Raw genomic sequence first — 13,305 nt, forward strand, 5'->3', positions numbered from 1 at the left:
TTCTGCATTTAGATGAGTTATGAGTTTCTGTGTTAACCATTACCCAGTACACAAGTCCAAGAATTTAAGTCTAATTAATCCATCTCATACAGTAACTGTTGTCTGTACATCTACCTTAATTAGGGGTGTGCAGTTGTCATCGTCATAGACATTAATGTTACAGTTTCTGTCTATTAGAAGAGTTACCACTCCCAAATGGCCATGTGCAGAGCATAATGCCGTGCAGTTCTGTGGAAATAAGAGAACTTTTTAGAAAATAATGGAGATCTATGTCAAAGCATATTTATCCATATAATTTTAAAAATTAAATAATGTCTAACTTTCTTCTGAAGGAAGATTATTTTTCTTCATTTCTTCCAATTCTGGGGACATAAGACAAGGCCTGCCCCATTCAGGGCAAGTGCTTTATCATGACAACATCCATGCTTGGAATAGTCTGTCTGAATAAAAGGAGAAAGCCCAGTAGATTTAATTCAGCTTGGATTTAATCCTACTCTAATCTGTTACCTACTACCTACTTTCTGGGATTTTTGTGAGCTCCATAACTCAATCTCCTTATCCATATGATGGGGATTAAACACAGTAGCTATCTTCCATAGCACTAATGTGATGCTTCAATTTCAATTCTGTACAAAGCATGTACAAGTGTTTCCAGCATCTGACAGCTTAGTATTTGATGGACACAATGATGATTAGTATTCCTACTACTAACAAATACGGCATTTCAATGAAGTGAAATAATAGAATTATACCTACTATGCAGACATACAGACATATAAAGATTATGGGGTGTGATGGGGGGAGAGATCTCATTTTACCTAGTGTGTGGAAGTATTCAGAGGACAACTTGTGGAAGTCAATTCTTATCCACCATGTGGGTCCCAGGAATGGAACTCAACTTGTCAGGGTTGGCAGCAAGCACCTCTAGCTACTGAGTTAGTCTCTCAGGCTCAAGGATTACATATTTAGAAAAGTGTGTTTTTAGCTGCAGAAGGCTCAGGTATGTTGTTCAGATGGGAATGATCTTGAAATTGTATCTCAACTTACTAGGAAGCTAGTAGGAGCTGGGGTTGCATACCAATGAACATCATGTCTTCCTTAAAATGATCTTTATTTCACAGTTTAGTATCTATGACATTGGAATTCCACTTACAATTTATGATGCTTTATAACTAACAGCATTTTTCGATTTTTCTTAACATACAAAACAAAAATTTAACACACTCTCCCTAACAAGACCTTATTGTATGATGACACAAAGGAAAATAAATATTTTCAGGTTTACCCCAATTCTACTCATAAATGGGGGACATGATGTATCCTGGGCTATTTTTTATATCACATCCATATCAATAGTACTCCAACTCGGATACCTCCGCTTTAAAGCTATACTTAATACATAAGACAACCTTAGGGAGTATCCAAGTTCTCAAGTCTTCCCCAAAATTCTCCTCTTGGAACTAGTAGATACGATTTGACCTAGGCATTTAGGTTTGGAAGAAATTCATTTTCAGGCCTAAGAGTTGAGGTTTTTCAGTTGACCCATCCTCTACAGTTGAAGTGAAAAAAAAACAAGTCTTCACTAGCCTTTTCTTGGTGAGCACGTTAGACAGTGTATCTATGTACTGCTTCCTACCTCTCTCTCAGAACCAAAAGTTGGGAGTTGATCCTTCCATGGCACAGCAAAACTCCCCCCTCGCCCGTCTTATTCAACACACCTACTCAGTTGACTCAACCACTTTCCCAAGTTGGCCCTACCTGTCACCAACAGCCCCTTCATCTTCTGCTCCTACTCACTTCCAAGTTCTATTACCTGTTCCTCTTATCTGTGCCGTTTACACCGTTTACCCGGTAGGTGAGGAAACGCTCCACAGTAGCTACAGCGCCGACACTTGCAGCACGATGGATCTGTCCCACCGCGCAGTATCCAGTGATGTATCTGGAAATTGGGTGGCTATCACCACTAGCACACCCAAAGCCACAGGCAGGTAGAGGAGCAGCCAGGCACCCAACCCCTCCTCCTGGACCAAAAGATCCTCTTCACAGGGAGGCCAACCGGCCAGCCTGTCCCACCCTCACCCACCCCCACTTCCACTCCGTGGCCTCCACCACTTCCTGGTAAAATTTTGAAATAAAGCCAGCAAGTCTCTCCACTCTGCCACATGAGAACCACTAGGCCGGTGGTTCAGTGTCTATCAGCCACCCCCTCTGTAGCCTGGCAACACCGCTAAGCCAAGTGCGTGTTTACGGGTACACATCTCGAGCTTTCCAACCAGGAAAACTTGCAGTTCAACATCTACCAATGGAGGATTTCCTCACGTCTCTTAAGTGCGTACATGCACACCTTAACGACAGTTCCAGCAAGGAAGGCTTCAGCTTCTGCCTACCGTTGTTGTTGTTGTTGTTGTTGTTGTTGCTGTTGTTGTTGTTGTTTCTGTCGCCTAGCAATGCACTAAATGCAACTTAGCGAGGACCCGCCTCAGACTCATGACAGGAGCCTAGTCAACCCTGCACCCTGCACTCGTGAAATGCCATGTCAATCACATCTCCCCAGCAGACCTGTGTAGCCTCCAAAGGCCAAACACTAAAGGCAACTGGGTCAGGATTCTGGTCCTTCACAGAACTGCAGTTCTCTCTCTCTCCTGCCCCAAACGCCAAGTGACTCCAAGTTCCCAGGCAGCCCTGTGGTTCCGAATGACATTTGTTATTTACTATTCCTGATTAAACCAACTCTTAGGAGATGGAATCGAGAAGGTCAGAAGTTACAGTTCACTACATAGGAGTTCAAGGCCAACCTGGGATACATATCTTGTCAAAAAAAAAAGGGGGGGGCTGGGAGGACCTAGAATAAATGGTAGGGGAAAGAGGTCAAGGAAAAACACCCTGACCCTGACTTGACCTGAGGACCAGGGCTTGAAATTGCACCAATCCCTGAGCTTACCACAGAGTCAGGTTGCAGAATTCCACCAATCCCTGAGGTCCCTGAGCTTGAAATGCCACCAGTCCCTGAGCTTGCCTCAGAATCAGACCATCAAAATCCACCAATCCCAAACCACCAGGGAAAGCTCTGCGCCAGAACCAGGTCTGTGCCCTGTTTAGTTTGCTGCTGTTTCTCACTAAAGGCAGCCACACTCCTGGATTCTTCCTTCCCAGTAAATCTCTTGCATGAGGTTTGTTACACTGTGTGACGTTTTCACTGCAGCAGAGCACAGCTTAGTAATTTTTGCCTGAGTTGAGCAGAGCAGAGCAGAATTGCCACCAAAACTTTCTCCTAGCAGAGTTGTTACACTCTAGAGAACCTAAGCAGAGCCTAACAACTCAGGTGAAACCCTCCCCTGCTGGAGCAGAGTTATTACATTGGGGAAACCTTTCTCTAAAGCAGAACTGTAAGCCACTATGCTTACAGTGACTTTGTGGTATTCCTTGGCTCCCGACTGCCAGGATACTTTTCCATCTGAGCTACAATGCTTACATAAATTACATTGGGAAAGGAAATATTGGTTGGTTGGAGTGAATTCTACCCCCGACCCCACCCCAAATAGAGAAGCAAAAAGAGGAGTTTTTTAAGCCAATAAATTTATATGTTGTATAATCTGTACTTTGTGAATTATGATATTTTAATAAATTCAAGCTGTGATTTTTTTCTTTTTAGCATTTCATTTTTCTGTAGGACATTATGGGGTGTTTTTTAGAAGTTAGATGACTAAAACCAGCATGCTTATTTATTTCCCTCTATAATGTAGACATTTTAAAAAATGAGTGACCTTTTCTGCTTTTTGTTGGGTTTTTTTGTAGGAAGATTTTTCTGTCCCTCCTGCCAGCTCCCAAATCATGATGTGGAGACTTATTAATTACGAAAGCTCAGCCAATAGCTTAGGCTTGTTCCTAACTAACTCTTATAACTTAAATTAACCCATTTCTGTGAATTTACTTTCTGCCTTGTGGCTTTATTACCTTTACTCTGTACTGTTTGTGCTGCTTTCTTTGAGTCCTGACATCTCCTCTCAGTGCCCTTCTTATTCTTATTCTTATTCTTATTCTTATTCTTATTCTTATTCTTATTCTTATTCTTATTCTTATTCTTATTCTTCACAGCATTCTCTCTGCCTCAAAAATCCTATCTATCTATTGGCCACTTAGCTTTTTATTAAACTAATCCTAGTGACAAAACTTCACAGTGTACAAAAAGATTATTTCACAACAATTTTTTGTTTTGTTTTGCCTTAAGTTTTGGTTTTGTTTTGTTTGGTTTGGTTTTGGTTTTGGTTTTGAGACAAGTTCTTGAATTCAATACATAGCCCAGGCTGGCCTGAAACTCTTGGAAGTCCCCTTACCTCAGTCTCTCACATGCTGTGATTATAAACATACACAACCATGCCTGAATTTTTATCCTCTGGTACTGGGGGTGTCCCTTTTACATGTTGGACAAATACTAAGCTACTGAGCTTCACCTTAAGTACCCTTATTAAAAATTTGTAATTTGAAGGCAGAACCAGGTGGATCTCTGAGTTTAAAGCCAGCCTGGTCTATAGAGTGAATTTCAGGCCAGCCAGAGCAACACATAGAAACCCTGCTTGGTGGGGAGAAGGGGAGATGACAAATATCTTTATTCTTTCAGATAACTTTGGGCAAATTACTCTAAAGTCTGGAATCTTAGCTCTGAAGAGGCATAGGCAAGACCTATGCAAATTTGAATCCAGCCTGGTCTCCATAGCATGTTCCCAGTCTCTCACAAAACTGAAGACAGAAAAAGAACTCAAAATACCATTATGCTTAGGAATTTGTTTTTGTTTATTTGTCTGTTTGTTTGTTTGTTTGTTTTGTTTTAAGAGAGAGTTTCTCTGTGTAGCCTTGACTGTCCTAGAACTCACTCTGTAGACCAGGCATGCCTCAAACTCAGAAATATGCCTGCCTCTGCCTTCCAAGTAGCAATTTGTGTTAATGAGCTTGTTACTCTTAACTGTAGTCTCTCTTTACCTGTACTTGAATATGTCAGTGACAGAAACACTCAGTAGTTATTTATTTTCATCTCAAATCTCAATAAATGTTTTGGGGTTGATAGCCAGAAAGGCAAATTTGTAGCCCACCTAAACATATTTATAGTTTGATATGAAATTAACTTTTTAAGTATGATCAAAAATCCATTTTATGTTGCCCTTAAGTTTTTATTTTCATTTTTTGCTTCCATCCTTTTGATATGTTTGTGCCTGATGGAGTTGTAGGTGCATGTACATGTGTGTATATATGTGGGTGGAGACCAGAGGACAATGGTCTTAATTAGGGTTTTTATTGCTGTGACCAAAAGGCAATTTGGAGAAGAAAGGGTTTATTTGGTTTACACTTCAGCATTAATCAGGACAGAAACTCAAAACAGGGCAGGATCCCAGAGGCAGGAAGTGATACAGAGGCCATGGAGGGGTGCTGCTTACTGGCTTGCTTGCTCATTCCCACCTTCTTATATTTTTGGTGGTGAGCCTAGCTTTTAACGGCTGAGCCATCTCTCCAGCCACATTCCCACCTTCTTATAAAACCCAAGACCAGCAGCCTAGGGATTGCACTGTCCACCATGGACTGGGCCTCCCCTGTTGATCACTAATTGAGAAAATGCCTTATAGCTGGATCTCAAGGAGGCATTCCCTCAGCTGAGGCTTTTTCCTGTCTCATGACTCTAGCTGTGTCAAGTTGACACACAAAACCACCCAGTACAACAACTTTACATGTCATCCTCAGGAATGTTACCTCCTTTGAGAAAGGCCTCTTTCACTGGCCTGGAGCTCACCAACTATGCTAGACTGGCGAGCCTCTTTTCCCAGTGCTGGGATTACAAATCCACATCACCACATCTGGCATTTTTTAATGGGTTCTAGGGGTTACACTCATGTCCTCTGTTTGAAAAGTATTGACTGGGCTACCTCCTCCAGCCCTATTTCTATTTTTGTGTTTAGGATTTTGACTACTGTGTATTTGTCAACAAATTAAATCCTCTTCTGCAATATATGTGCTTGTGTTTAGAATCATCAGCTCTTGTGTGTGTGTGTTTGTGTGTGTGTGTGTGTGTGTGTGTGTGTGTGTATCTTTCTGTGTCAAGCCTATCTTTTTTGTGCCATCCTAATTTGTCGACATTATCTGTGGTCTGATATGTTACCAGAGTAATTCTTCCCCTTTCTGGGGGTAATTTCTAAATAAGTCCTTAAATATTAAGATATAAGAAACAAAACATGTTGGTCAACCACCAAACATTCTTTCCAGAACTCTCTCAGTCAAGTGGTTTTTCAGTTCTTCGGTGAAACCAAGTAGAAATTAATCTCAAGAAGGAGTTAATTTTTTCTTTAAAAAAAAAAAAGTGACCTCTAGTGATTTCTAGTCCAGCTAGAATATAAGCCTAGAAATCCCAGGAAATCTGAAAAATAAATAAATAAATAAATAAATAAATAAATAAATAAATAAATAAATAAAATAAACCTCTAGACCTAGTCTGAGTAAACTCAAGCACCTTTTAAGACATGTATCAAAACTTATTCTATATTCAAGATGAATAAGACCCAGGAAAGCAGAGAAAAAGTGTGTGGGGCATTCTTTCTGTCTTTGAATTTCTAGCTACCCAACTGAGAGCTCCCATGTGAGAGCTTCTCTATGGTATGCCCTCTACAGGAAAAAAGTAGGAAACGCAACCATCCTTTCATTGTAGGATTTTTGATCAGACTGTGAACTCCAAGTTTTTGTTTGCATTAATTAAATAAAATTAACCTTGGGTCAGGAGGCAGAGCCAGCATCCTGCAGCCCCTGAAGAATGTTCCACAGAAGAGGTAGCTTCTCAAGCTGCAAGGCTCATGTTAGTTTTAATGTTTTATTTATATTTTGAAATTTTAATATAATATATATATTAATGAATATATTGATGAATATGTAATATAACATATATACTGATCATATTCATCCTCCCTCTCCCAACTCTCCCCAGATCTTCCATGCTTACTCACCCAATTTCATATTCTCTCTCTGTCTCTGTATGTGTGTCTTTCTATGTCTCTCTGCCTCTGTCTCTCTGTTCTCTCTCTCTCTCTCTCTCTCTCTCTCTCTCTCTCTCTCTCTCTCTCCTCTCTCACTTTATTCCTCTCACCATCAAGTTCAGTTTGTGTTGGGCAAGTACTCCTGAGTGTAGGGCCCTGCTCTAGTGTATGGTCAATATACCCTAAGCAACTAAATGCTAAGAGTTCTTCAGCTAAGGATGGAACTTCTGTCCTCTATCCTGGGATTTTGTCTGGCTCAAATTAGTGTAAGTCTTGTACAGGCTGTCATAATCTCTGTGATTTCATATAAATATCTGCCCTGTTGTATACATAAAACATTATTTCCTTGAAGTCTACTGCCTTTGGCTATTACAACCCCTCTCACCCCCTTTTCACATAGATCCCTGAGCCTTGAGGGGAGAGATATGATATAGAAATCCCATTAGGGTTTGAACATTCTGATGTCTCTTATTTTCTTCACATTGACTAGGTTGGTATGTTTTTGTGTTAATTGCCATATATTGCAAGATGAAGATTCTCTCATGAAGGTTGAATGATTCACTGATCTTTGGGTATAACAATAAGTCATTAGAAATTTCTGGGTGGTCATGGCAGATACCTTTAATACCAGCACTTAGGAGGCAGAGGCAGGCAGATCTCTGAGTTTTAGGCCAGCTTGGTCTACAAAGTGAGTTACAGGATAGCCAGAGCTACACAGAGAAATCCTGTTTCAAAAAAAAAAAAAACAAGAAGAAGAAGAAAAGAAAAGAAAAAAAGAAATCATTTTATTGCTATGTTGTTTTAGTAGAATAATAGTATTAAGTTCTTCCCTAAGGCCCATAGACTATCTAGCCACAGGTTCTGTGCTTCATTAACAGTATCAGGTGTTCCCATGTGGAACAGAACCAATCCAGAAAAGGTGATTGGTTACTCCCATAATGTGTGTGCCACTATTGTACCACCAGGCATTCTTGCCAGACAGGTTGTTATCGTAGCTTGCAGGGTTCATAACAGAGAGATTAGTGTTTAATTTTCTACCCAGTGATGTAATTAACACCTTCTAGTACTATTAATGCTACCTAGTAAGAATGAAATTCCAGCTGAATACCAACTAGACTTCTCCATGTTCTGTGACTCAAGTATGAGGTGTCTTCAGCAATGTAATCTTACTGTCCAGTTCTTGAGGATAATCAATAGTATTGACAATAGCTACAAAGTTTGTAGAGGTCAATTTTGTGGACACTTGGACAACCATGGAGCAGCTGGTGGATGAAGGTTTGGTGAAATCGATTGGTGTCTCCAACTTCAACCCTCTCCAGATTGAGAGGATCTTAAACAAACCTGGTTTAAAATATAAGCCTGCTACAGGGTTAACTACAGTTAACCAGATCAAGTGCCACCCATACCTAACTCAGGAGAAGCTGACTGAGTACTACCACTCCAAAGGCATCATGGTGACTGTGTATATGATCCAGAAGATCCTTCTCTCCTGGAGGATCCCCAGATTAAGTCAATTGCATCCAAGTACAATAAAACTACAGCCCTGGTACTGATCTGGTTCCCCATACAAAGGAACTTGGTGGTGATCCCCAAGTCTGTGACACCAGCACAAATTACTGAGAACTTGAAGGTCTTTGACTTCGAGCTGAGCAAGGAGGATATGACTACTCTGCTCAGCTACAACAGGAACTTGAGGGTGTGTGCCTTGATGATCTGTGCTAAACACAAGGATTACCCCTTCCATGCAGAAGTCTGAAGCTGTGGATGCCTGCTCTACCCCAAATGACTCATACCTGTTCTTCCTGCTTCATCTGTCCTGAGAGGTATTGTGTGGCCTGTGTCCCTCAGCACTGGTGGAGCCTTGCCCATCAGACCATGAGGGTTTGTTAGTTTAATGGAGGCTTTGGAGAGCAGTGTCAGTAGCTGACAGGTTTTCTTCAGCCTTTCTTGGTCTTTCTTCTTACCCACCTGGAGAACATTTAACACAGTACCTTTCCAACCAAAGAGAAGCAAGATTTGTAGTTCAAGTAGTGCCACTAACATTGAAGTTTTTAGTGCTTAGAACTGTACTCCTTTGGATCACACTTCTCTTTGCCTCAAATAAAAATTGCTTTTGTGAAAAAAAAGTTTGTAGAGCTCTATGAGATCCCATTAGCCAACAACTCAAAGAGGTAACCTATTCCTGGTACTTGGGGTTTTTACTTGGTAGCATATGGTATCTAGTTGGGTATTGCCCCTCGCATTATAGGGTGACCCCATTTAAAGTAAATATATGTATAAGGAAGCTTCTAAAGTAGTAATTTCCATATGGTTTTGCAAAAGGCCTTGGTGTGAGTTGTCCCTCTCCATATTCCCTCCTCTACCCTACTCTCACATTCCCACCCACCTAATCCTTCCTGTTCCATTTTTCTGTTTTCTCCTTTATGGTTCTATAGTCTATTTCTCCCTTCTTAGAAGAACCACTCCTCCCCTGTGGTCCCTTCCTAGTTACCTCACCTCTATGGGTTTTCTAAATGAAACACACAGACATAAAGCTTAAAAATTAACATTCATATATGAGAAAAAAACATGCAGTTTTGTCTTTCAGGGTCTGGATTACCTCACTCAAAATTATCATTTCCAGTTCTACCAGTTTACCTATTAATTTCATAATTTTATTTTCCCTAATAGCTAAATAATCACTCACTGTGTAAATGTATCACATTTTCACTATCCATTCACAAAGTGATGGATATCTAGGCCGTCTCTATTTCCTGGCTATGGCAATCAAGGCAGCAATGAACATGGATGAGAAAGTTCTCTATAGTAAAATACAGAGCCTTTTGGGTCCATGCTCCAGAGTGATATACCTTGGAGGTTGTTGTAGATCTATTTTTAGCTTTTTGGGGAACCTCCACATTGATATCAATAGTGGCTATCCCCCTTAACTACATCTTCACTGACATCTTCTGTCATTTGTTTTATGTGGTTTGTTTTGTTTTATTTTGTTTTAATATTGGCTATTCTGATTGAGTAAGATGAAATCTCAAAGTAGTTTTAATTAGTATTTCCTTTATCTATGAGGATTTTGAACATTTTCTAAGTGTTTCTCAACCATTTGTGTTTCATATTTTGAGAATCCTCTATTTAGTTCTCTGCTGCATTTTGTTTTGTTTTTTAATTGGGTTCTTTATATTCTTTACATTTAGTTTTTCTTGTATAATATTAGAGGGACCAGCCTTAATATTATACATCCCAGGGGCTCAGGAGAGAGAACTACTAATGGCAAGGACTATTTTGGGAAATAGAATCTAAACACACTGAGCTCTATAGTCAGTCCATTTGCTTTAATTCCTCTGGCATAACATCCTATGTTATGAACAGCTTCAGTTCTGTTCTCGTGCCTAGCTCCTTTCTTGCCTGATTTCTGTTTATCTACTGCTCCCACTTAAGTTCTATCTTAATTCTCTCATATTAATTCTGCCTCATCTAGGTCCTTTTCACCTTGTTATTACCCAGCTAGGACTTTCCCATCTGACTCTTCCTCATCTTCCATCTCGTTCCTCTAGTACTCTCTTCTAGCCCTTCAATCCAGTTCTTCCCCATCTCAGTTAGTTCCTCTCAAGTTCTTACCCATCTAGTTCTTCCATTCTCTTTTCTCTTCTCTCTCTCGTGCCCTGCAAGTCCCGGTATAAAAAGGGAGGGTCCGAGCCAAATTGTGTAAAGCTATTACTTAAGGTCCACCTGACCTAGGCAGTGTCTCCTTGTGGAATTTACCTTGTGAGGAGACTTGCATGTGGGCTGTTATGACTGTTATCCTTGGAAGTTGGGGACCCACCTGGATGGTGTTTCCTGTAGTCCTTGAAAGTAGGGATAAGGGAGATATCTGATTCCAGAGAAAGCCTTTCCTGAGGCTGTTCTCCAAATACCTGGAATGTGTATTCCAGAGAGTGATTGGTCCACACTGTTAGCCCTTCTTAAGGAAAAGTCAATTGGGAAAACTATGAAGGCACACATGATTTTCATGCAGAATACAGCTGATATATAACAAACCAAATAACACCAAATGCTCCTTGGAATTTGGCTTCCTCTTAAGGAAATCCTTGATCCCTCCAGGTAGTGACTTTGCCATAACCAGCTGAGTTCTTATGATATATTCCTGTGGAGTGCAGCAAGTTTTTTAAGTTATTTGAGCATTTTGGGCATAAACCTGCCAGATGTATAATTGGTAATGATTTTCCCATTGAATATTCAGTCTCTTAACTCAGATGATGGCATTCTTTGCTGTACAGAAGATTCTAGTTTCTCGTGGCCTCATTTGGCAACTGTTAGTCTTAATGCTTATGTTACAGGAATCCAGTCAGAAAGTCCTTTCCTGTGCCTATGGGTTAAAGTATACTCTCTGCTTTCTCCTCTATCAGAATCAGGTCATTTGTTCTTATGTTGAAGTTCTTGATCCACTCGGAATTGAGTTTTGTGCAGAGTGAGAGATATAAATCTAGTTTTATTCTTCTACATGCAGTTATACATTTTGACCAGCATCATTTATTGAAGATGCTATGTTTGGGGCAGGAGAGATGGCTTAGTGGTTAAGAGTACTTGTTGATCTTACAGAGGACCCAGGTTCAGTTCCAAGCACCTACATGGTGGTTCATTTACTACTCATAACTCCAGTTCCTGAGGATTTGATGATCTCTTCTGACATCTTCAGGCACCAGGCACACATATAGTATGTAAGCATATATAAATGTAGGCAAAAAACACTCACACACATAAAATAAATAAACTTTAAAAAAAACTTTGTCTAAAAACATTCTTTTTATTTCTTTGGAGAATTTTACTGGAATTTTGATAAGGATTGAGTTAAATCTATAATTGCTTTTGGTAGAATGGGCATTTTCACAATGTTAATACTACCAGTCCATGACCATGGGAAATCTTTCTATCTTCTGATGTCTTCTTCAATTTCTTTCTTTGGATGTCTTTACATTTTTATTATGTAAATCTTTCACTTCCTTAGATTATTCCAAAATATTCTTTTTTTTTTTTTTTTTTTTTTGGTTTTTCGAGACAGGGTTTCTCTATGTAGCTTTGCGCCTTTCCTGGAACTCACTTGGTAGCCCAGGCTGGCCTCGAACTCACAGAGATCCGCCTGGCTCTGCCTCCCGAGTGCTGGGATTAAAGGCGTTCGCCACCACCACCCGGCCCAAAATATTCTATTTTTGAAGCTATTGTGAATTAGTATTGTTTCTTTCTCAGTAAGTTTGTTGTTATATATAGGAAGTCTTTTTGGTTGTTCTTTTGTTTCTTTGTTTCTTAGTCTTTCAAGACAGTGTTTCTCTGGGTAATATACTTGACTGTCCTGGAACTCACTGTGTAGACCAGGCTGGCCTTGAAATTCTGCTGGGATTAAAGGTGTGTACCACTACACACAACAGGAAGTCTCTTTTTATGTGTTCATTTTTTGTAGCATGCTACTTTGCTGAATGTATTGATCAGCAGTAGAAGTTTCCTCATAAAGACTTGGGGTCTTTTGTGTATCATCATATCATCTGCAAATGAAGATACTCTGACTTTGTCCTTTCCTATTTGTTTCCCTTTAGGTCTTTCTCTTATCTCATTACCTCAGGTACTCTGGTTGGACAGGAGGAGTGAAAATGAACGTTCTTGTCTTGTTCCTTATTTTAATAGAAGTGCTTTGAGTTTCTATTTAAAATTATGTAGGCTATGGGATTGTTGAAAAATGCCTTTTTTATATTAAGATTGTTCAGTTGGAGCCACCAGCTCACCCCTGCATTATCTGGAAAGCCCTATTCCACTTTCTTTCTCTCTTCTGCCCTCTCCAAATCCCACCCATTCAGTCTCCAAACAAAGGGCAGGTAACAAAAAGTCCAGTCCCACATTCTTTGCAGCTATTGCCCCCCCCCAGATGCTAGTTGTCCAAGTCCCCACATAAGTGCTCAGCTTTCGACCATACTTGGGCATAAACCTAGCTTGTGGAAGACACATCATCACCCCTCATCTACAACTTATAGAATCTCCCTGCATTAGTTCAGGGCACAACTTCTCTTGCCTCAAACTCTGGGACTAGAGAACCCACACAGGAGTTGCTTTGCTCAATATAGCTGTTGTTATACTTTTTTAATTTGGCTTTATCTGGCTTACTGCATCAGTGCAGAAACTTATGAGGGAACAGAAAATCTATTAGAGCTATGTCCTTTATATTCCTAGTATCTCAAGGACTTTTATCACAAAGTGATGTTGAATTTTGTGAATGACCTTTTCTTCATTGAATAAGATCATCATGTGCTTTCTG

General features: G+C 40.1%; 1 pseudogene; it reads left to right on the forward strand.

Annotated features, from left to right (window-relative positions):
- Positions 1–8,245: 8,245 nt before the first annotated feature.
- LOC114680732 lies at positions 8,246–8,794 on the forward strand (annotated as a pseudogene).
- Positions 8,795–13,305: the final 4,511 nt, after the last annotated feature.

This window comes from Peromyscus leucopus, chromosome 9 (genome assembly GCF_004664715.2).
Source record: "Peromyscus leucopus breed LL Stock chromosome 9, UCI_PerLeu_2.1, whole genome shotgun sequence".
Taxonomy (NCBI): domain Eukaryota; kingdom Metazoa; phylum Chordata; class Mammalia; order Rodentia; family Cricetidae; genus Peromyscus; species Peromyscus leucopus.